Source organism: Heterodontus francisci, chromosome 28, assembly GCF_036365525.1.
Source record: "Heterodontus francisci isolate sHetFra1 chromosome 28, sHetFra1.hap1, whole genome shotgun sequence".
NCBI classification, from domain to species: Eukaryota; Metazoa; Chordata; class Chondrichthyes; order Heterodontiformes; family Heterodontidae; genus Heterodontus; species Heterodontus francisci.
The window spans coordinates 18,479,489-18,504,060 of record NC_090398.1 but is presented as its reverse complement, the minus strand read 5'-3'; the positions used below and the strand labels follow the sequence as shown (position 1 = coordinate 18,504,060).

Here is a 24,572-nt window from a genome sequence, read left to right as displayed (position 1 = left end):
GGAAATCCTATCAGTGATACAGGACAGATTAATTGAGGTATCACAAAGCGGGAGTTCTTGGATTGAAGAGTATATGACACTAGGGGTGGGGTGGGTCGGGGGAGCAGGTCAGAAAAGACCATTGTAACTTTTAAGGGAAATTGAATAGATGTTTGAAGATACAGATCGATGGGAGTACCTGTGACAGTGAGATTAGTTTAAACTTGTTCTCACAAAGACTCGGTGCAGACACGGCGGCCTGATGGTTGAATTTTGTGCTATAAACATCCATGTCAGTAAAGAATATCTTGGGTGCTGCAGGACACCAGTGAGATCAGACAGTGTGTAACCCGGGGAGGACGGGTCCACTGTTATCAGACCACGTGTAACCTGGGTGGTCGGGCCCAGTGTGATCTGCCAGTGTCTAAGATAAGAAATGGGCACTGGCAGTGCTCCCAGTAATCAGTGTAGCTGTGGAACAGCTTTAAAGTTACAGTGCAAGCATTGTTCTGTGATTAGTAATGCGTGCACGCAGATGCTGTAAAAAAATTAAAGTGCCCCTGCACTTCAAGCGAAAAAGGAAAAATAAAGCCACACAGTACAATTCAAGTTTATAGGTAACAATGGGACTTGGTGTAGGTTATTTTGGCCTTGAAACCTGCTCTACCATTCAGTAATATCATGGCTGATCTTTTATCTCAGCTCCATCTTCCTATATTATCCCCACATCCCTTAACTCTATTAATACCTGACAATCTGTCAGTCCCTCTCTGAGTATTTCCATAACTGAACATACCCAGCTCTCTGGGTGAGAGCATTGCAAAGAATCACAAGTCTTTAAATCAAGGACTTTCTCCTCATCCCAGTCCTCAATGGCCGACTGCATATTCTGGTGCTATGGTCCCGTATTCTCGATTCCCCGCCAGGGGAAACATTTTCCCAGTATCTTGCCTGTGAAGCTCTTTAATAATTTTATCTGTTTCAATTAGTTAACTTCTCATTCTTAAAAACACCAGGGAGTTTAGGCCTAGTCCACTCAATTTCTCCTCATAGTATTCACTATGTATTTATTGTGTTTAATTTTATGGAGCTGTTGGGCATTAACTGGGGTTTCACTGAGTCCCTGTAAATACACACAGACTGGTTTTGAGGGTGAGGAGGTGTATTGTTTGTAACTAAATAAAAAAAGGCTTAAAAATTTGCCCAGGTTCTATCCATTACCAACTAGCTTTGTAGAATTGGCCACATAGGGACACTCACCTCATCCCAAGAACCAGTCTAGTGAATCTTAGTTGCATTCCCTCCAGGTAAAGCATTTCCTTCCATAGGTAAGAAGACCAAAACTGCACACTGTACTCCAGATGTAGTTTCACCAGAGCCCTGAATAATTGTAGTAATACAGATCCAGGTAAGTGGAGAGTATTCCATCACACTCCTAACTTGTCCCTTGTAGACGATGGACAGACATTGGGGAGACAGGAGGTGAGTTACTCGCCACAGAATTTCAAGCCTCTGACCTGCTCTTGTAGCCACAGTATTTATGTGGCTGGTCCAGTTCATTTTCTGGCCAATCGTAGCCCTCAGGATGTTGATAGTGGGGTATTCAGTGAGGTAATGTCATTGAACATTACGGGGAGATGGTTAGATTCTTTTTTTTGAGATGGTTATTGCCTGACACTTGTGTGGTGTGAATGTTACTTGCTACTTATCAACCCAGCCTGGATGTTGTCCAGGTCTTGCTGCATCTGGACACGGGCTGCTTCAGTATCTGAGGAATGGCAAATGGTGCTGAACATTGTACAATCATCACTGAACATCCCCACTTCTGACTTTATGATGAAGAGAAGGTCATTGATGAAGCAGATGAAAATTCTGAGCCTAGGACACTACTCTGAGGAACTCCTGCAGTGATGTCCTGGGACTGAGATTATTGACCTCCAACAACCAGAACCATCTTCCTTTGTGCTAGGTATGTCTCCAACCAGTGGAGAGTTTTCTCCTTGATTCCCCTTGATGCCAATTTTGCGAGGACTCCTCGATTCCATACTCTGTCAAATGCTGCCTTGATGTCAAGGGCAGTCTCTCTCACCTCACCTCTGGAGTTCAGCTCTTTTGTCCATGTTTGGACCAAGGTTGTAATGTGGTCAGGAACTGAATGGCCCTGGTGGAACCCAAACTGAGCAAGTGCCGCTTGATAGCACTGTTGACAGCCCCTTGGCTAACTGACCTATGGTTCCCTGTTTTCTTTCTTCCTCCTTTGTTAAGAAAGTGTGGTTATGTTTGCTACCTTCCAATCCTTGGAAATTGTTCTAGAATTGAAGGAGTTCTGGAAGATCAAAACCAGCAGTCTCTTTTAAACTCCTCGTATGCAGGATGCCAGGTGCAGGTTTTGTAAAATATTGAGTCCCATTAATTTTTCCAGTACTATTACTTTTCTTATGCTGATTTCTTTAAGTTCCTAGTTCTTGCAATTTCCTTGACTTCCCCATTATTTCCAGAATGTTTTTGTGTCTTCTACCGTGAAGCCAAATATAAAATATTTGTTTAATCTCTCTGCCATTTCCTTATTCCCCATTATAATTTCACCTGTCTCTGCCTCTAAAGGGCCAATTTTAACTTTCGCTCATCTCTTCCTGCTGACATACTATGGAAATGTTTACAATCTGTTTTATGTCTCTTGCCAGTTTCTTGGTCCTCCTTTGCAGAATTATAAAATCCTTCAAATCTGAGACTTACTACACGTTTTGGCAACATTTATAAGCTACTTCTTCTGATCCAGTACCAACTCCCCTTGTTAGCCCCAGTGCACCACTTTTTCTGTGGTTTTTCTGGCTTAACAATTAATATTTATTGAAAATTATGCATTCATTCTTTAAATGCTAGTCATTGTTGCCTACCATAATAACTTTTAATGTAGTTTCCCAATCTACCTTGACCACCTCACCCCTCATACCTACGAAGTTTGCTTTGTTTAGACTTAAGACTCTAGTTTCAGACTTAACTAAATCACTTACAAACTCAGTGCAAGTTGTTACCCTTCGCTAGAGGCCCCTTTCTGCCAAGGTTAGATAGATAGATAGAGATACACCACTGAAAAAGCCCCAACCATCAACCACCCATTTATACTAATCCTACACTAATCCCATATTCCTACCACATCCCCACCTGTCCCTATATTTCCCGACCATCTACCTAAACTCGGGGCAATTTATAATGGCCAATTTACCTATCAACCTGCAAGTCTTTGGCATGTGGGTGGAAACCGGAGCACCCGGAGGAAACCCACGCAGACACAGGGAGAACTTGCAAACTCCACACAGGCACTACCCAGTATTGAACCCGGGTCGCTGGAGCTGTGAGGCGGCGGTGCTAACCACTGCGCCACTGTGCCGAAATCTAGCGCTAAGGGCCACAGAGTTAATTGTAACTTAATTTAGCAAGGATTTAATAAGTATTTTAAATTAATTTATTAATTAGTGCTAGAAATATCAGTTAGAGGGGATGTGGGAGGTCCGTGACGCTTCCAGTGTTCCGGACAACGACATCTGTAGGAAGTGTACCCAGTTGCAGCTCCTCACAGACCGCATGGATCGGTTGGAGCTGCAATTGGATGCACTTAGGAGCATGCAGGTGGCGGAAAGCATCATTGACAGGAGTTTTAGAGAAGTGGTTACACCCAAGGTGCAGGCAGATAGATGGGTGACCGCTAGAAGGGGCAGGCAGTCAGTGCAGGAATCCCCTGTGGCTATCCCCCTCTCTAACAAGTATACCATTTTGGATACTGTTGGGGATGGCCTATCAGGGCAGAGCAGGGCATCAGCAGCCAGAGCAGTGGCACCACAGCTGGCTCTGTTGTTCAGCAGGGTGGGACAAAGAGCAGAAGAGCAATAGTTATAGGGGACTCTATAGTCAGGGGCACAGATAGGCGCTTCTGTGAAAGAGACTCCAGGATGGTATGTTTCCTCCCTGGTGCCAGGGTCAAGGATGTCTCTGAACGGGCAGGGGGCATTCTGAAGGGGGAGGGTGAACAGCCAGAGGTTGTGGTACACATCAGTACCAATGACATAGGCAGGAAGAGTGATGAGGTCCTGCAGGGGGAGTTAGGTAGTAAGTTAAAAGACAGGACCTCTAGGGTTGTAATCTTGGGATTACTCCCTGTGCCACGTGCCAGTGAGGCTAGAAATAGGAAGATAGTGCAGCTGAACACGTGGCTAAACAGCTGGTGTAGGAGGGAGGGTTTCAGATATCTGGATCATTGGGATCTCTTCTGGGACAGGTGGGACCTGTACAAGAAGGACGGGTTGCATCTAAACTGGAGGGGCACAAATATCCTGGCTGCGAGGTTTGCTAGCGTCACTCGGGAGGGTTTAAACTAGTGTGGCAAGAGGGTGGGAACCAGAGCAGTAGGTCAGCAGGTGAAATAACTGAGGGGGAAGCAGTAAATAAGGCCAGTAAGACTGAGAGGAAGAGTAGGCAGAGAGATGTTGCTGAGCACAGCTGGACTAGTGGTCTGAAGTGCATTTGTTTCAATGCGAGAAGCATAACAGGTAAGGCAGATGAACATAGAGCTTGGATTAGTACTTGGAACTATGATGATGTTGCTATTACAGAGACGTGGTTGTGGGAAGGACAGGATTGGCAGCTAAACATTCCGGGATTTAGATGCTTCAGGCGGGATGGAGGAGGATGTAAAAGGGGTGGGGGAGTTGCATTACTGGTTAAGGAGAATCACAGCTGTACTGCGGGAGGACACCTCGGAGGGATCATGCAGTGAGACAATATGGGCAGAGCTCAGGAATAGGAAGGGTGCAGTCACGATGTTGGGGGATTACTACAGGCCTCCCAACAGCTAGCGGGAGATAGAGGAGCAGATATATAGACAGATTTTGGAAAGATGTAAAAGCAACAGGGTTGTTGTGGTGAGTGATTTTAACTTCCCCTATATTGACTGGGACTCACTTAGTGCTAGGGGCTTGGATGGGGCAGAATTTGTAAGGAGCATCCAGGAGGGCTTCTTGAAACAATATGTAGATAGTCCAACTAGGGAAGGGGCCGTAGTGGACCTGGTATTGGGGAATGAGCCCGACCAGGTGTTCGAAGTTTCAGTGGGGGAGCATTTCGGGAACAGTGACTTGTGGGTAAAGACAAGAATAGTCCTTGGGTGAAGGTGCTAAATTGGGGGAAGGGTAATTCTAACAATATTAGGCAGGAACTGAAGAATTTAGTTTGGAGGTGGCTGTTTGAGGGTAAATCAACATCTGACATGTGGGAGTCTTTCAAACGTCAGTTGATTAGAATCCAGGACCAGCATGCTCCTGTGAGGATGAAGGATAAGTTTGGCAAGTTTCGGGAACCTTGGATATTGTGGGATATTGTGAGCCTAGTCAAAAAGAAAAAGGAAACGTTCGTAAAGGCTAGAAGGCTGGGAACAGACGAAGCCCTTGAAGAATATAAAGAAAGTAGGAAGGAACTTAAGCAAGTGGTAGTCGATGGAAAGTATTCAGCATGGAGCTCGGTGACCAGTGGTGTTCCACAGGGATCTGTTCTGGGACCTCTGCTCTTTGTGATTTTTATAAATGACTTGGATGAGGAGGTGGAAGGCTGGGTTAGCAAGTTTGCTGATGACACGAAGGTTGCTGGAGTTGTGGATAGTGTGGAAGGCTGTTGTAGGTTGCAACGGGACATTGACAGGATGCTGAGCTGGGCTGAGAAGTGGCAGATGGAGTTCAACCTGGAAAAGTGTGAAGTGATTCATTTTGGAAGGTCGAATTTGAATGCAGAATACAGGCTTAAAGACAGGATTCTTGGTAGTGTGGAGGAACAGCGAGATCTTGGGGTCCATGTCCATAGATCGCTCAAAGTTGCCACCCAGGTTGATAGGGGTGTTAAGAAGGCGTATGGTGTGCTGGTTTTCATTAACAGGGGGATTGAGTTTAAGAGCCGCGAGGTTATGCTGCAGCTCTATAAAGCCCTGGTTCGACCACACTTGGAATATTGTGTTCAGTTCTGGTCGCCTCATTATAGGAAGGATGTGGAAGCTTTAGAGAGGGTGCAGAGGAGATTTACCAGGATGCTGCCTGGACTGGAGGGCATGTCTTATGAAGAAAGATTGAGGGAGCTTGGGCTTTTCTCATTGGAGCGAAGAAGGATGAGAGGTGACTTGATAGAGGGGTACAAGATTATGAGAGGCATAGATAGAGTGGATAGCCAGAGACCTTTTCCCAGGGTGGAAAGGGCTATCACCAGGGGGCATAATTTGAAGGTGCTTGGAGGAAGGTTTCGGGGAGATGTCAGAGGTAGGTTCTTTACACAGAGAGTGGTGGGTGCGTGGAATGCGCTGCCAGCAGTGATAGTAGAAGCAGATACATTAGGGACATTTAAGTGACTCTTGGATAGGTACATGGACGATAGTAAAATGAAGGGTAGGTAGTTAGTTTGATCTTAGAGTAGGTTAAAGGTTCGGCACAACATCGTGGGCCGAAGGGCCTGTACTGTGCTGTACTGTTCTATGTTCTATGTTCAAGGAGTCAGAAGGGCTAAAAGGGGTCATGAAAAGTCATTGGCAAACAGGATTAAGGAGAATCCCACGGCTTTTTATACGTATATAAAGAGCAAGAGGGTAGCCAGGGAAAGGGTTGGCCACTCAAGGACAGAGGAGGGAATCGATGTGTGGAGCCAAAGGAAATGGGCAAGTTACTAAATGAGTACTTTGCATCAGCATTCACCAAAGAGAAGGACCTGGTGGATGATGAGTCTCGGGAAGGGAGTGTAGATAGTCTGGTTCATGTCGATATCAAAAAGGAGGAGGTGTTGGGTGTCTTGAAAAACATTTAAGGTAGATAAGTCCCCAGGGCCTGATGGGACCTACCCCAGAATACTGAGGGAGGCAAGGGAGGAAATTGCTGGGCCCTTGACAGAAATCTTTGTATCCTCATTGGCTACAGGTGAGGTCCCAGAGGACTGGAGAATAGCCAATGTTGTTCCTTTGTTGAAAAAGGGTAGCAAGGATAATCCAGGAAATTGCAGGCTGGTGAGCCTTACGTCAGTGGTAGGGAAATTATTAGAGAGGATTCTTCGGGATCGGATTTACTCCCATTTGGAAACAAATGGACTTATTAGCGAGAGGCAGCATGGTTTTGTGAAGGGGTGGTCGTGTCTCACTAACTTGATCGAGTTTTTTGAGGAAGTGACGAAAATGATTGAAGGAAGGGCAGTGGATGTTGTCTACATGGACTTCAGTAAAGCCTTTGACAAGGTCCCTCAAGGCAGACTGGTACAAAAGGTGAAGTCACACGGGATCAGAGGTGAGCTGGCAAGATGGATACAGAACTGGCTCAGTCATAGAAGACAGAGGGTATCAGTGGAAGGGTGCTTTTCTGAATGGAGGGTGTGACTAGTGGTGTTCCGCAGGGATCAGTGCTGGGACCTTTGCTGTTTGTAGTATATATAAATGATCTGGAGGAAAATGTAGCTGGTCTGATTAAGTTTGCGGACGACACAAATGTTGGTGGGGTTGCGGATAGTGATGAGGATTGTCAGAGGATACAGCAGGATATAGATCGGTTGGAGACTTGGGCGCAGAAATGGCAGATGGAGTTTAATCCGGACAAATGTGAGGTAATGCATTTTGGAAGGTCTAATGCAGGTGGGAAGTATACAGTAAATGGCAGAACTCTTAGGAGTATTGACAGGCAGAGAGATATGGGTGTACAGGTCCACAGATCACTGAAAAGTGGCAGCGCAGGTGGGTAAGGTAGTTAAGAAGGCATACGGTATGCTTGCCTTCATCGGTCGGGGCATAGAGTATAAAAATAGGCAAGTCATGCTGCAGCTGTACAGACCCTTGGTTAGGCCACGCTTGGAATATTGCTTACAATTCTGGTCACCACACTACCAGAAGGACGTGGAGGCTTTGGAGAGGGTACAGAATAGGTTTTCCAGGATGTTGCCTGGTCTGGAGGGTATTAGCTTTGAGGAGAGGTTGGATAAACTCGGATTGCTTTCACTGGAACGACAGAGGTGGAGGGGCGACATGATAGAGGTTTACAAAGTTCTGAGCGACATGGACAGAGTGGATAGTCAGAGGCCTTTTCCCAGGGTGGAAGAGTCAGTTACTAGGGGACATAGATTTAAGGTGCGAGGGGCAAAGTTTAGAGGGGATGTGCAAAGCAAGTTTTTTACACAGAGGGTGGTGAATGCCTGGAACTTGCTGGCAGGGGAGGTGGTGGAATCAGATACGATAGCAACGTTTAAGAGGCATCTTGACAAATACATGAATAGGAAGGGAATAGAGGGATACGGACCCCGGAAGTGCAGAAGGTTTTAGTTTAGACAGGCATCATGATCGGCGCAGGCTTGGAGGGCCGAATGGCCTGTTCCTGTGCTGTACTGCTCTTTGTTCTTTGTTCACCAAAGCACCAGGTATGATTATATTTTGTATCCAAACATAATAATAATTGTATAATATGAGAATTTGTGACTATGTACTTGCTATTAATGATTATTATTTGATTTATTAACCATTTACAATGGGATATAAGTGTATTACTCCGTTTTATTTAATTCATTCTCAGGATGTGAATGTCACTGACAAGGTTGGCATTGATTGTCCATCACTATTTGCCTTGATGCAATTGAATTACTTCCTCATCCACTTCAGAGGACAGTTACCTGGAGTCATACAAGAGCTGGTAAGGATCACAGTTTCTCTTCACTTTCACCAACATGACCGCTTCATGATCAGTTTTGCTGATGTCTTTTTTTAAATTTTGGGATTGGAAGTTATTTCAAATTCTCAAGCTGCAATGGTCAGATTTGGAGTCACATTCTCTGGATTGTTGGTCAAAACCTCGGGATTACCAGTCCAGTAACATAACCACAACATGATCTTACATAATACTGGGCAAAATTATTTATTGTGGCCCTTTGAAATACGTCGTAGTAGACAAAGTGAAGAAAGGTCGAGCGCTGAACAAGATCAGCAATGTCTCTCCATCATAGCTCACTACTTTGTTGACATTGTGGATTATTTTAATGAGTCAATTTCCAACTGCATGATGGTGGGGACTAGACTAACCATTTCATTGAAATATATTTAGTGGTGTGAAACACATTGCTGGATGTTAATTGTTATTACACTTGCAGATTTTGTAACTTCCCTGTAACTACTAAAAGAGATGGAAATACTGGGTGTAATTTTCACTTTGGATAAGACCCATACCATGTAGTGGAAGTAAAGGGAAGAATACGGGGTTGGTCACTAGGTACAGACTCAGTTCTTATTCATTACAGAACCCCCAAAGCTGAAGGGGATGAGTATAATTTTAACTTTGGCCAGTGGTGTAAACATGCGATACTGAATCAGACACCCATTATACACTGTACCCGATCTTCTATTCCATTTAAGTTAATATCAATGTCTCCCGTTTTACACCATCACTCAGTGAAAATCACCCTGGTGTTCCTCGATTGAAGTATTATTCCACCTCTGTCTTCAAGAATGTTGTCAACAAGTTGTTCTTCACTGTGAATGTCCCTCTGTATAATCTGTAATTTGTGGAATATTTTCTCTCTCTCATGCTGACGGTTAATTTGTTGGTGATTCTCATCCTCTCCCGAGGAAATTGCCATTTCTCTAAATGCCTGACTAACTAACTGATAGTAATGGGCACAGCAGATCTGACAATTGTTCTTTATATAATACTGTGGCAGATCAATCATATCTATTTCATCTTTGCTCCCTTGTTGTACAGCCTCCCGTGCACAATCCATCTGGTTTTGTACTGCAGGGCCATTGTAATGCAGACCCCCACCTGCCAAGAATGAGGAAAATTAATTTCGCCACTTGAACATTGATTTTAAACTGTTGGTGAAGAAAGAACAGGCTTTAGAAAATTGCCAGATTTTAGCTGGAGAGACATATTAGCATATTAACAGCAGTGCTTAAAAGGACATTCAATTCACAATGTAGTTCTGATTTCCAGACATTGAGGGTGAGGGAAGAGAACGTTTCAGGTTAACTGCTAAGATGCCCGAATACACAAACAGACGTGGTCAAACCAGTTTAGTCACATGACTAGCTAGCTGTTGCAGCATTTGAACTGGCCACAGAACTTTGAACTGATCAGAAAAGCCTGTGCTCTGGGACTGAAGCAGAACCTCCTCTCCTGGCTGCTCTCCTCTCTTTCTATTGAATTGAATCTTGTGAAGACATGTGAACCTCAAAGAGAGACAAGTCTCTTACGTGGAACAAGGTTGAAGAAGAATATTAGGTCACAATGAAAAGTAACAGCAGCCTACAAAGACTCGACAGGGAGCTGGAAACACAGAAACAGAAACAAGAAACCCCCTTCAGAGACTGCCTCAAACCTTTCACCTTATACTTTCATCTCTTTTGAGCATGCTGCTGTGTTAGAAATAAATCCGAATTTATTTTGTGCATGGAAATGTTTAGTCTTGACAAAAACACTGATTGCAGAAATGAAGTATTGGTGAAAGACAAACATACAACATTACGAATTAGTAGCAGGAGTAGGCCACTCGGCCCCTCGAGCCTGCTCCGCCGTTCAACAAGATCATGGCTGATCTGATTGTAACCTCAACTCCACATTCCCGCCAATCCCCAATTAACTTTCATCATCTAGCTTATCAAGAATCTATCTATCTCTGCCTTAAAAATATTCAAACACTCTGCTTTCAACACCTTTTGAAGAAGAGAGTTCCAAAGACTTTCGACCCTCTGAGAGAAAAAATTTCTCCATATCTCTGTCTTAAATGGACGACCCCTTATTTTTAAACAGTGACCACTTGTTCTAGATTCTCCCACAAGAGGAAACATCCTTTCCACATCCACCCTGTCAAGACCCCTCAGAATCTTATATATTTCAATCAAGTCGCCTCTTACTCTTCTAAACTCCAGTGGATACAAGCCTAGCCTGTCCAACCTTTCCTCATAAGACAACCCGCCCATTCCAGGTGTTATTCTAGTAAACCTTCTCTGAATTGCTTCCAATGCATTCACATCCTTCCTTAAATACACAGTACTCCAGATGTGGTCTCACCAATACCCTGTCTAGCTGAAGCATAACATCCCTACTTTTGTATTCAATTCCCCTCACAATAAACAATAAAATTCTATTAGCTTTCCTAATTACTTGCTGTACCTGCATACTAACCTTTTGTGATTCATGCACTAGGACACTCATCCCTCAGCATCTCAGAGCTGTGCAATCTTTCACCATTTCGATAATATGTTTCTTTTTTATTCTTCCTGCCAAAATGGACAATTTCACATTTTCCCACATTATACTCCATTTGCCAGATTTTTGCCCACTCACTTAACTTATCTATACTCCTTTGTAGAGTCCTTATGTCCTTTTCACAACTTTTTTCCTACCTATCTTTGTGTCATCAGCAAATTTAGCAACCATACCTTTGGCCCCTTCATCCAAATCATGAATATAAATTGTAAAAAGTTGAGGCCCCCGCGCCGATCCCTGTGGCAAACCACATATTACATCTTGCCAAGCAGAAAATGATCCATTTATGCCTACTCTCTGTTTCCTGTTAGCTGACCAATCTTCTATCCATGCCAAAATGTTTCCCCCTACACCATGAGCTTTTATTTTACAAAGTGATTATTGACAATGCAGCCAGCATTGTGCAGATTGACTCCTACTCTCTGTGCATGCGCTACGTTCCGCATTGCCAGGACTGACTGGCGCATGCGCAGATGACGTCATTGCGTAACGCGGGGAGAGAGCAGGGGTGGGGGAATCGCGGAGAGCGCGGCCGGAGACCTTGGTGGTGGCGGGTGAGGTCTCCTCCCCGCCAGCTCGCTCACTTCCCCCCCCCACCCCCAGCCACCCGCTCACTTCTGCCCCCTCCCCACCACCACCACCACCACCCTGTACGCTCGCTCACTCCCTCCGTCCCCAGCCTGCTCGCGCTTTCCCTCCGGCCGTTGTGTGCTGCCATGTGTTAAGGTTGTCTTTGTGTGATTATTTGAGCAGCGCCATCTTTAGCCCTGGCAGCTGCCTGACGTTGCAGACTGTGACGTTTTAGTGGCACAGGCTACATTTGCGCATGTGCCACTGCAGTGCCTCCTAGTGGTTGCGTTGTCAGCAAACACAGCCTTTATTTTACACAATAACCTTTGATGTGGCACCTTATCAAATGCCTTTTGAAAATCCACGTATATCCACCGGTTTGACTTAATCTACAACACAAAGAACTCCAGTAAATTGGTTAAACATGATTTCCCTTTCACAAAATCATGTTGACTCTGCCTGATTACCTTGAATGTTTCTAAGTGCCCTGCTATGGCATTTTTAATAGCTTCTAACATTTTTCCTATGACAGATGTTAATCTCAGCTGAGTGCAGCTCCAACAACACCCAAGAAGCTCAACACCACACAGGACAAAGCAGCTTGACTCATCAGCACCCCATCTACCACCTTAAGCATTCACTCCCTCTACCACTGGTGCACAGTAGCAGCAGTGTGTACCATCTACAAGATGCAGTGCAGCAACTTGCCAAGGCTCCTTTGACAGTACCTTCCAGCCCCATTATCTCGACCACCTACAAGGCCAAGCATAGCAGATGCATGGGAATGCCACCATTTGCAAGTCACAGAGTCGTACAGCATAGAAACAGGCCCTTCGGCCCACTGCGTCCATGCCAACCATAATGCCTATCTATACTAATCCCACCTGCCTGCATGAATTTCATATTCCTCTATGCCTTGCTAATTCAAGTACCTGTCTAGATGCCTCTTAAAAGTTGCTACTGTTCCTGCCTCCAACACCTCCTCAGGCAGCTCATTCCAGATACCCACTATTCTTTGTGTGAAAAATTTACCCCTTTGATTCCCTTTAAACCTCCTCCTGCTCACCTTAAATCTATGCCCTCTAGTTTTAGTCACCCCTGCTATGGGAAACAGACTCTGGCTATTACCCTATCTGTACCTCTCATAATTTTATATACCTCTATCATGTCCCCTCGCAGCTTTCTTCGCTCCAGGGAAAACAGACTCAGCCTATCCAATCTCTCTTTATAACGCAAGCCCTCCAAACCAGGCAACATCCTTGTGAATCTTATCTGCACCCTCTCCAGCTTAATCACATCTTTGTTGTAGTGCGGCGACCAGAACTGCACACTACTCCAAATGCGGTCTAACCAACGTTATGTACAACTGTAACATGATGTCCCAACTCTTGTACTCAATGCCTCAGCCGATGATGGCAAGCATGCCATACGCCTTCTTCACCACCCTGTCTACCTGTGTTGCCACTTTCAGGGAACTGTGTACTTGCACCCCAAGGTCTCTCTGCTCAACAACAATCCCCAGGGTCCTGTCATTCACTCCATATGTCCTGCCCTGGTTTAACTTCCCAAAATGCCTCACTTCACACTTGTCTGCGTTAAATTCCATTTGCCACTCCCTTGCCCACTTTCCCAGTTGATCTATATCCTGTTGTAACCTTAAACAACCTTCTTCACTGTCCACTATACCACAAATTTTGGTGTCTTCTGCAAATTTACTAATCATGCCCCCTACATTCGCATCCAAGTCATTAATATATATGACAAACAACAGAGGGCCCAGCACCGATCCCTGCGGCACACCGCTGGTCACTAGCCTCCAATCTGAAAAACAACCCTCCAATACCACCCTCTGCCTCGTATCACCAAGCCAATTTTGCATCCAATTTGCTAGCTCACCCTGGATCCCATGTGTTTGAACCTTCCAGACCAGACTACCATGCGGGACCTTGTCAAAGGCCTTGCTAAAATCCATGTAGATGACATCCATCGCCCTGCCCTCGTCAATCCTCTTGGTCACCTCCTCAAAAAACTCAATCAAATTCGTGAGACATGATTTCCCACGCACAAAGCCATGCTGACGATCCCTAAACAGACCTTGCCTTTCCAAATGCATATAAATCCTGTCTCTCAGAATCCCTTCCAATAACTTTCCCACCACTGATGTAAGGTTCACTGGCCTGTAGTTCCCTGGCTTATCCCTGCTGCCCTTCTTAAATAAAGGCACAACATTAGCTATCCTCCAGTCTTCCGGTACCTCACCCGTGGCTAACGATGATACAAAAATCTCTGCCAGGGCCCCAGCAATCTTCTCACTTGCTTCCCATAGCATCCTAGGATACACCTGGTCAGACCCTGGGGAATTTTCCTCCACTTCCCTCTGACTATTGGGGTGGCCTATAGTATAATCCCATCAAAGTGATCACCCCTTTCTTAATGTGCTTCAAAACCTCCAACACCTCCTCCTTTGAAATGTTGATATGCTCCAGGACATTGGTGTTCCCTCCCTTGAACTCACTAGCTTCCATGATCTTCTCCATGGTAAATACGGATGAGAAATATTCATTTAAGACCTCGCCCATTTCCCATGGCTCCACACATAGATTGCCACACTGATCCTTAAGGGGACCTACTCTTTCCCAAGCTACCCTTTTACTCTGAATATACTTATAGAATCTTTTAGGATTCTCCTTCATCTTAACTGCCAGAGAAATCTCATGGCCCCTTTTCGCCCTCCTAATTTCTTTCTTAAGTGTACTCCGACATCCCCTATACTCCTCGAGGGACTCGCTTGATCCCAGCTGCCTATACCTGACATGTGCCTTCTTCTTTGTCCTGACCAGACCCTCAATATCCCTCATCAACCAAGGTTCTCTAAACTTGCCAGTCCTGCCAGCCTTGCCCTTCCATCTAACAGGAACATGCAGGCCCTGAACTCTTCCTATCTCACTTTTAAAAGCTCCCACTTGCCAGACTTCCCTTTACCTGTAAACAGCCTCTCCCATTCAACTTTTGAGAGTTCCTCTGTGATGCCATCAAAATTAGCCTTCCCCCAATTTAGGACTTCAACCTGAGGACCAGTCCTTTCCTTTTCCATAACTATCTTGAAGCTAATAGTTATGGTCACTGGTCATAAAGTGCTCCCCCACTGAGACATCAACCACCTGCCCAGCCTCATTTCCTAAGAGGAGGTCGCGTGTAGCCCCGTCTCTAGTCGGGCCATCCACATACTGCTTCAGAAAACTATCCTGGACACACTTAACAAATTCTTCCCCATCTGATCCCTTCACACTAAGGCAGTCCCAGTCAATATTCTCTTTGGTCTCCTTGTCTCGACAGACAATGGGTGAGCACCTGGAGGTGGTCAGTGGTTTGTGAAGCAGTGCCTGGAGTGGCTATAAAGGCCAATTCAAGAGTGACAGACTCTTCCACAGGTGCTGCAGATAAAATTGGTTGTCGGGGCTGTTACACGGTTGGCTCTCCCTTGCGTTTCTATCTTTTTTCCTGCCAACTGCTAAGTCTCTTTGACTTGCCGCACTTTAGCCCCGTCTTTATGGCTCTGGTGATTGCTGGCAACTGACTCCCATGACTTGTGATCAATGTCACAGGACTTCATGTCACGTTTGCAGACGTCTTTCAAACGGAGACATGGACGGCAGGTGGGTTTGATACCAGTGACGAGCTCGCTGTACAATGTGTCCTTGGGGATCCTGCCATCTTCCATGCGGCTCACATGGCCGAGCCACTTCAAGCAACGCTGGCTCAGTAGGGTGTATATGCTGGGGATATTGGCCGCCTCGAGGACTTATGTGTTGGAGATGTGGTCCTGCCACCTGATGCCAAGGATTCTGCGGAGGCAGCGAGGATGGAATGAATTGAGACGTCGCTCTTGGCTGACACATGTTGTCCAGGCCTCGCTGCCGTAGAGCAAGGTACTGAGGACATAGGCTTGATACACTCTGACTTTGTGTTCCATGTCAGTGCGCCATTTTCCCACACTCTCTTGGCCAGTCTGGACATAGCAGTGGAAGCCTTTCCCATGCGCTTGTTGATTTCTGTGTTGAGAGACAGGTTACTCGTGATAGTTGAGCCTAGGTAGGTGAACTCTTGAACCACTTCCAGAGCGTGGTCGCCAATATTGATGGATGGAGCATTTCTGACATCCTGTCCCGTAATGTTCATTTTCTTGAGGCTGATGGTTAGGCCAAATTCATTGCAGGCAGCCGCAATCCTGTCAATGAGTCTCTGCAGACACTCTTCAGTGTGAGATGTTAATGCAGCATCGTCAGCAAAGAGGAGTTCCCTGATGAGGAACTTAGACGGGCAAGGTTCAACAATCTGCCATCTGATCTTGTGTGGAGGAAAATTCCTTCATCTGAATACTTGAACACTTGTGAAAGCAGCAGGGAGAAGAAGATCCCAAACAGTGTATATCAGGGAAGTCAATATTAGGGAAGTTAAAATCACCTACTATTACAACCCTATAATTCCTTCACCTATCTGTGATTTCCCTACATATATGCTCCTCCACTTCCCTCTGACTATTGGGGGGCCTATAGTATAATCCCATCAAAGTGATCACCCCTTTCTTATTTCTAAGGTCTACCCATATGGCCTCGCTGGACATTCCCCCCGGGATATCCTCTCTAAGTACTGCCGTGATGTCCTCCCTAATCAATAGTGCAACTCCCCCTCCTCTCTTACCTCCACCTCTGTCACGCTTGAAGCATCGGTACCCCGGAACATTGAGCTGCCAGTCCTGCCCACCCCTCAACCACGTTTCCGTAATAGCTATAATATCACAATCCCATGTACTGATGCATGCTCTGAGTTCAGCTGCCTTACCTGTAAGGCTTCTTGTGTTAAATTAAATGCGGTTTAGCCTACCAGACATTCCACGCTCCCTGTCCTGCCTGCCCCTGCCCGGCCTGCCTACTGGACTTGCTTGCTCTAACCTCTACATTTGCCTCAACTATCTCATCTGAGAGACTACTACTTTTGGTCCCAACCCCCTGCAAGACTAGTTTAAACCCTCTCGAGTAGTGCTAGCAAACCTCCCCGCAAGGATATTGGTCCCCTTCCAGTTTAGATGCAATCCGTCCTTCTTGTACAGTTCACCTCTGCACCAGAAGAGATCCCAATGATCCAAATAGCTGAAGCCCTCCCGTCTACACCAGCTCTTCAGCCACGCATTCATTTGCCTAATCCTCCTATTCCTACCCTCACTAGCACTTGGCACAGGGAGTAATCCTGAGATTACAACCCGAGAGGTCCTACTTTTTAACCTTCTGCCTAACTCCCGATATTCACTTTGCAGGACCTCATCTCTCTTCCTGCCTATGTCGTTAGTACCAATATGGACGGCGACCTCTGGCTGCTCACCCTCCCCTTTCAGAATGTCCTGCAGCCGCTCCGAGACATCCTTGACCCTAGTACCAGGGAGGCAACATACCATCCTGGAGTCTTGTTTGTGGCCACAGAAACGCCTATCTGTACCCCTTACGATAGAATCCCCTATCACTATAGCTCTTCCAACCCTTTTCCTCCCCTGCTGTGCAGCAGAGCCCTCTGTGGTGCCACGAACCTGGCTGTTGCTGCTTTCCCCTGGGAGCTCATTCCCCCCAACAGTATCCAAAGCGGTATATCTGTTTGAGAGGGGCATGGCCACAGAGGACTCCTGCACTACCTGCCTGCACCTACTACTCCGTCTGGTGGTCACCCATCTCTTTTCTGCCTGTGCAGCCATTACCTGCGATGTGATCACCTCACTAAAGGTGCTATCCACGACGTCCTCAGCATCGCGGATGCTCCACAGTGAATCCACCTGCAGCTCCAGCTCTGCAATGCGGGTAGTCAGTAGCTGCAGATGGATACACTTCCTGCACACATGGTCGTCAGGGACACTGGAAGCGCATCTGATTTCCCACATTGTGCAGGAGGAGCAGATCACAGGGCTGAGCTCTCCTGTCATGACTTACCCTTAAGTTAATTAATTACTCCCTTAATTAAAAAAAATACAAATTATACAAGGGGCCTCGTTCTACCCACTTCAATCTAAAGTCTTCAAAAAAAAACACTTTAGTAGTACTCACCTTATCACCAGAGGTTATATTTTCAACAGAAAAAACGAGTGTCCCTCCAAGTCACACATCATAATGACTTGGAATTCTGTCGCCATTCCTTCACTGTCGCTGGGTCAACATACTGGAACTCCCTGCCTCACAGCACTGTGGATGTACCTACATCACATGGACTGCAGTGGTTTATGAAGGCGGCTCACCACCGCCTTCTCAATGGCAATTAGGGATGTGAAATAAATGCTGGCCATGACCACAATGACCACATCCCATGAAAGAATTTTTTAAAAAATCTAATTTTGCTTATTCACTGCATGCGCTGTCTATAACTGGGGACTGAAGATAGAGACATGTGGAATGAACTGTTACTAACTGGGGACTGAACCTTGAGTCATGAGGAATGAACTGTTACTAACTGGCGACTAAACCTTGAGACATGGGGAATGAACTGTTAGTAACTGGGGACTGAACCTTGAGACATGGGGAATGAACTGTTACTAACTGGGGACTGAACCTCGAGACATGGGGAATGAACTGTTACTAACTGGGGACTGAACCTTGAGACATGTGGAATGAACTGTTACTAACTGGGGACTGAAGATAGAGACATGGGGAATGAACTGTTACTAACTGGGGACTGAACCTTGAGACATGGGGAATGAACTGTTACTAACTGGGGACTGAACCTTGAGACATGTGGAATGAACTGTTACTAACTGGGGACAGAACCTTGAGACATGGGGAATGAACTGTTACTAACTGGGGACTGAACCTTGAGACATGTGGAATGAACTGTTACTAACTGGGGACTGAACCTTGAGACATGGGGAATGAACTGTTACTAACTGGGGACAGAACCTTGAGACATGGGGAATGAACTGTTACTAACTGGCGACTGAACCTTGAGACATGGGGAATGAACTGTTACTAACTGGGGACAGAACCTTGAGACATGGGGAATGAACTGTTACTAACTGGGGACTGAACCTTGAGACATGTGGAATGAACTGTTACTAACTGGGGACAGAACCTTGAGACATGGGGAATGAACTGTTACTAACTGGGGACTGAACCTTGAGACATGTGGAATGAACTGTTACTAACTGGGGACTGAACCTTGAGACATGGGGAATGAACTGTTACTAACTGGGGACTGAACCTTGAGACATGTGGAATGAACTGTTACTAACTGGGGACAGAACCTTGAGACATGGGGAATGAACTGTTACTAACTGGGGACTGAACCTTGAGACATGGGGAATGAACTGTTACTAACTGGGGACTGAACCTTGAGACATGTGGAATAAACTGTTACTAACTGGGGACTGAACCTTGAGACATGGGGAATGAACTGTTACTAACTGGGGACTGAACCTTGAGACATGTGGAATGAACTGTTACTAACTGGGGACAGAACCTTGAGACATGGGGAATGAACTGTTACTAACTGGGGACTGAACCTTGAGACATGTGGAATGAACTGTTACTAACTGGGGACAGAACCTTGAGACATGGGGAATGAACTGTTACTAACTGGGAACTGAACCTTGAGACATGTGGAATGAACTGTTACTAACTGGGGACAGAACCTTGAGACATGGGGAATGAACTGTTACTAACTGGGGACTGAACCTTGAGACATGGGGAATGAACTGTTACTAACTGGGGACTGAACCTTGAGACATGTGGAATGAACTGTTACTAACTGGGGACAGAACCTTGAGACATGGGGAATGAACTGTTACTAACTGGGGACAGAAGCTTGAGACATGGGGAATGAACTGTTACTAAATGGGGACAGAACCTTGAGACATGGGGAATCAACTGTTACTAACTGGGGACTGAACCTTGAGACATGTGGAATGAACTGTTACTAACTGGGGACAGAACCTTGAGACATGGGGAATGAACTGTTACTAACTGGGGACTGAACCTTGAGACATGGGGAATCAACTGTTACTAACTGGGGACTGAACCTTGAGACATGTGGAATGAACTGTTACTAACTGGGGACAGAACCTTGAGACATGGGGAATGAACTGTTACTAACTGGGGACTGAACCTTGAGACATGTGGAATGAACTGTTACTAACTGGGGACTGAACCTTGAGACATGTGGAATGAACTGTTACTAACTGGGGACAGAACCTTGAGACATGGGGAATGAACTGTTACTAACTGGGGACTGAACCTTGAGACATGGGGAATCAACTGTTACTAACTGGGGACTGAACCTTGAGACATGTGGAATGAACTGTTACTAACTGGGGACAGAACCTTGAGACATGGGGAATGAACTGTTACTAACTGGGGACTGAACCTTGAGACATGTGGAATGAACTGTTACTAACTGGGGACAGAACCTTGAGACATGGGGAATGAACTGTTACTAACTGGGGACAGAACCTTGAGACATGGGGAATGAACTGTTACTAACTGGGGACTGAACCTTGAGACATGGGGAATGAACTGTTACTAACTGGGGACTGAACCTTGAGACATGTGGAATGAACTGTTACTAACTGGGGACAGAACCTTGAGACATGGGGAATGAACTGTTACTAACTGGGGACTGAACCTTGAGACATGGGGAATGAACTGTTACTAACTGGGGACTGAACCTTGAGACATGGGGAATGAACTGTTACTAACTGGGGACTGAACCTTGAGACATGGGGAATGAACTGTTACTAACTGGGGACAGAACCTTGAGACATGGGGAATGAACTGTTACTAACTGGGGACTGAACCTTGAGACATGGGGAATGAACTGTTACTAACTGGGGACTGAACCTTGAGACATGGGGAATGAACTGTTACTAACTGGGGACTGAACCTTGAGACATGGGGAATGAACTGTTACTAACTGGGGACTGAACCTTGAGACATGTGGAATGAACTGTTACTAACTGGGGACAGAACCTTGAGACATGGGGAATGAACTGTTAGTAACTGGGGACTGAACCTTGAGTCATGGGGAATGAACTGTTACTAACTGGGGACAGAACCTTGAGACATGGGGAATGAACTGTTACTAACTGGGGACAGAACCTTGAGACATGGGGAATGAACTGTTACTAACTGGGGACAGAACCTTGAGACATGGGGAATGAACCGTTACTAACTGGGGACAGAACCTTGAGACATGGGGAATGAACTGTTAGTAACTGGGGACTGAACCTTGAGTCATGGGGAATGAACTGTTACTAACTGGGGACAGAACCTTGAGTCATGGGGAATGAACTGTTACTAACTGGGGACAGAACCTTGAGACATGGGGAATGAACCGTTACTAACTGGGGACAGAACCTTGAGTCATGGGGAATGAACTGTTACTAACTGGGGACAGAACCTTGAGACATGGGGAATGAACTGTTACTAACTGGGGACTGAAGATAGGCACATGTGGAATGAACTGTTACTAACTGGGGACTGAACCTTGAGACATGGGGAATGAACTGTTACTAACTGGGGACTGAACCTTGAGATATGGAGAATGAACTGTTACTAACTGGGGACTGAACCTTGAGATATGGAGAATGAACTGTTACTAACTGGGGACAGAACCTTGAGATGTGGAGAATGAACTGTTACTAACTGGAGACTGAACCTTGAGATATGGAGAATGAACTGTTACTAACTGGAGACTGAACCTTGAGATGTGGAGAATGAACTGTTACTAACTGGAGACTGAACCTTGAGATATGGAGAATGAACTGTTACTAACTGGAGACTGAACCTTGAGACATGGGGAATGAACTGTTACTAACTGGGGACTGAACCTTGAGACATGGGGAATGAACTGTTACTAACTGGAGACTGAACCTTGAGTCATGGGGAATGAACTGTTACTAACTGGGGACTGAACCTTGAGACATGGGGAATGAACTGTTACTAACTGGAGACTGAACCTTGAGTCATGGGGAATGAACTGTTACTAACTGGGGACTGAACCTTGAGTCATGAGGAATGAACTGTTACTAACTGGGGACTGAACCTTGAGTCATGGGGAATGAACTGTTACTAACTGGGGACTGAAGATTGAGACATGGGGAATGAACTGTTACTAACTGGGGACTGAACCTTGAGTCATGGGGAATGAACTGTTACCAACTGGGGACTGAACCTTGAGACATGGGGAATGAACTGTTACTAACTGGGGACTGAACCTTGAGTCATGGGGAATGAACTGTTACTAACTGGAGACTGAACCTTGAGTCATGGGGAATGAACTGTTACTAACTGGGGACTGAACCTTGAGACATGGGGAATGAACTGTTACTAACTGGGGACTGAACCTTGAGACATGGGGAATGAACTGTCACTAACTGGGGACTGAACCTTGAGACATGGGGAATGAACTGTTAGTAACTGGGGACAGAACCTTGAGACATGGGGAATGAACTGTTACTAACTGGGGACAGAACCTTGAGTCATGGGGAATGAACTGTTACTAACTGGGGACTGAACCTTGAGTCATGGGGAATGAACTGTTACTAACTGGGGACTGAACCTTGAGACATGGGGAATGAACTGTTACTAACTGGGGACAGAACCTTGAGACATGGAGAATGAACTGTTACTAACTGGGGACAGAACCTTGAGACATGGGGAATGAACTGTTACTAACTGGGGACTGAACCTTGAGTCATGGGGAATGAACTGTTACTAACTGGGGACAGAACCTTGAGACATGGGGAATGAACTGTTACTAACTGGGGACTGAACCTTGAGACATGGGGAATGAACTGTTACTAACTGGGGACAGAACCTTGAGACATGGGGAATGAACTGTTACTAACTGGGGACTGAACCTTGAGTCATGGGGAATGAACTGTTACTAACTGGGGACAGAACCTTGAGACATGGGGAATGAACTGTTACTAACTGGGGACTGAACCTTGAGTCATGGGGAATGAACTGTTACTAACTGGGGACAGAACCTTGAGACATGGGGAATGAACTGTTACTAACTGGGGACTGAACCTTGAGACATGGGGAATGAACTGTTACTAACTGGGGACAGAACCTTGAGACATGGGGAATGAACTGTTACTAACTGGGGACTGAACCTTGAGTCATGGGGAATGAACTGTTACTAACTGGAGACTGAACCTTGAGTCATGGGGAATGAACTGTTACTAACTGGGGACTGAACCTTGAGACATGGGGAATGAACTGTTACTAACTGGGGACAGAACCTTGAGACATGGGGAATGAACTGTTACTAACTGGGGACTGAACCTTGAGACATGGGGAATGAACTGTTACTAACTGGGGACTGAACCTTGAGACATGGGGAATGAACTGTTACTAACTGGGGACTGAACCTTGAGACATGGGGAATGAACTGTTACTAACTGGGGACTGAACCTTGAGTCATGGGGAATGAACTGTTACTAACTGGGGACTGAACCTTGAGATATGGAGAATGAACTGTTACTAACTGGGGACTGAACCTTGAGTCATGGGGAATGAACTGTTACTAACTGGGGACTGAACCTTGAGACATGGGGAATGAACTGTTACTAACTGGGGACTGAACCTTTAGACATGGGGAATGAACTGTTACTAACTGGGGACTGAACCTTGAGACATGGGGACTGAACTGTTACTAACTGGGGACTGAACCTTGAGACATGGGGAATGAACTGTTACCAACTGGGGACTGAACCTTGAGTCATGGGGAATGAACTGTTACTAACTGGGGACAAAACCTTGAGACATGGGGAATGAACTGTTACTAACTGGGGACTGAACCTTGAGATATGGAGAATGAACTGTTACTAACTGGGGACTGAACCTTGAGACATGGGGAATGAACTGTTACTAACTGGGGACTGAACCTTGAGACATGGGGAATGAACTGTTACTAACTGGGGACTGAAACTTGAGTCATGGGGAATGAACTGTTACTAACTGGGGACTGAACCTTGAGATATGGAGAATGAACTGTTACTAACTGGGGACTGAACCTTGAGTCATGGGGAATGAACTGTTACTAACTGGGGACTGAACCTTGAGTCATGGGGAATGAACTGTTACTAACTGGGGACTGAACCTTGAGACATGGGGAATGAACTGTTACTAACTGGGGACTGAACCTTGAGACATGGGGAATGAACTGTTACTAACTGGGGACTGAACCTTTAGACATGGGGAATGAACTGTTACTAACTGGGGACAGAACCTTGAGATATGGAGAATGAACTGTTACTAACTGGGGACAGAACCTTGAGACATGGGGAATGAACTGTTACTAACTGGGGACAGAACCTTGAGATATGGAGAATGAACTGTTACTAACTGGGGACAGAACCTTGAGACATGGAGAATGAACTGTTACTAACTGGAGACTGAACCTTGAGTCATGTGGAATGAACTGTTACTAACTGGGGACTGAACCTTTAGTCATGGGGAATGAACTGTTTCTAACTGGGGACTGAACCTTGAGACATGGGGAATGAACTGTTACTAACTGGGGACAGAACCTTGAGACATGGGGAATGAACTGTTACTAACTGGGGACTGAACCTTGAGATATGGAGAATGAACTGTTACTAACTGGGGACTGAACCTTGAGATATGGAGAATGAACTGTTACTAACTGGGGACTGAACCTTGAGTCATGGAGAATGAACTGTTACTAGCTGGAGACTGAACCTTGAGATATGGAGAATGAACTGTTACT

The 24,572-nt window shown here is 45.7% G+C and overlaps 1 protein-coding gene across 5 annotated transcripts in view; it reads left to right on the top strand.

Annotated features, from left to right (window-relative positions):
- Positions 1 to 24,572, top strand: part of LOC137345297 (NACHT, LRR and PYD domains-containing protein 3-like) — a 141,711-nt gene that overhangs the window by 5,890 nt on the left and 111,249 nt on the right. For all 5 annotated transcript variants that reach the window (XM_068008786.1, XM_068008782.1, XM_068008785.1 and 2 more), the window contains exon 3: positions 8,553 to 8,669. The gene's annotated coding sequence lies outside the window, so the exon portion shown is untranslated. The remainder of the gene's footprint in view (positions 1 to 8,552; positions 8,670 to 24,572) is intronic.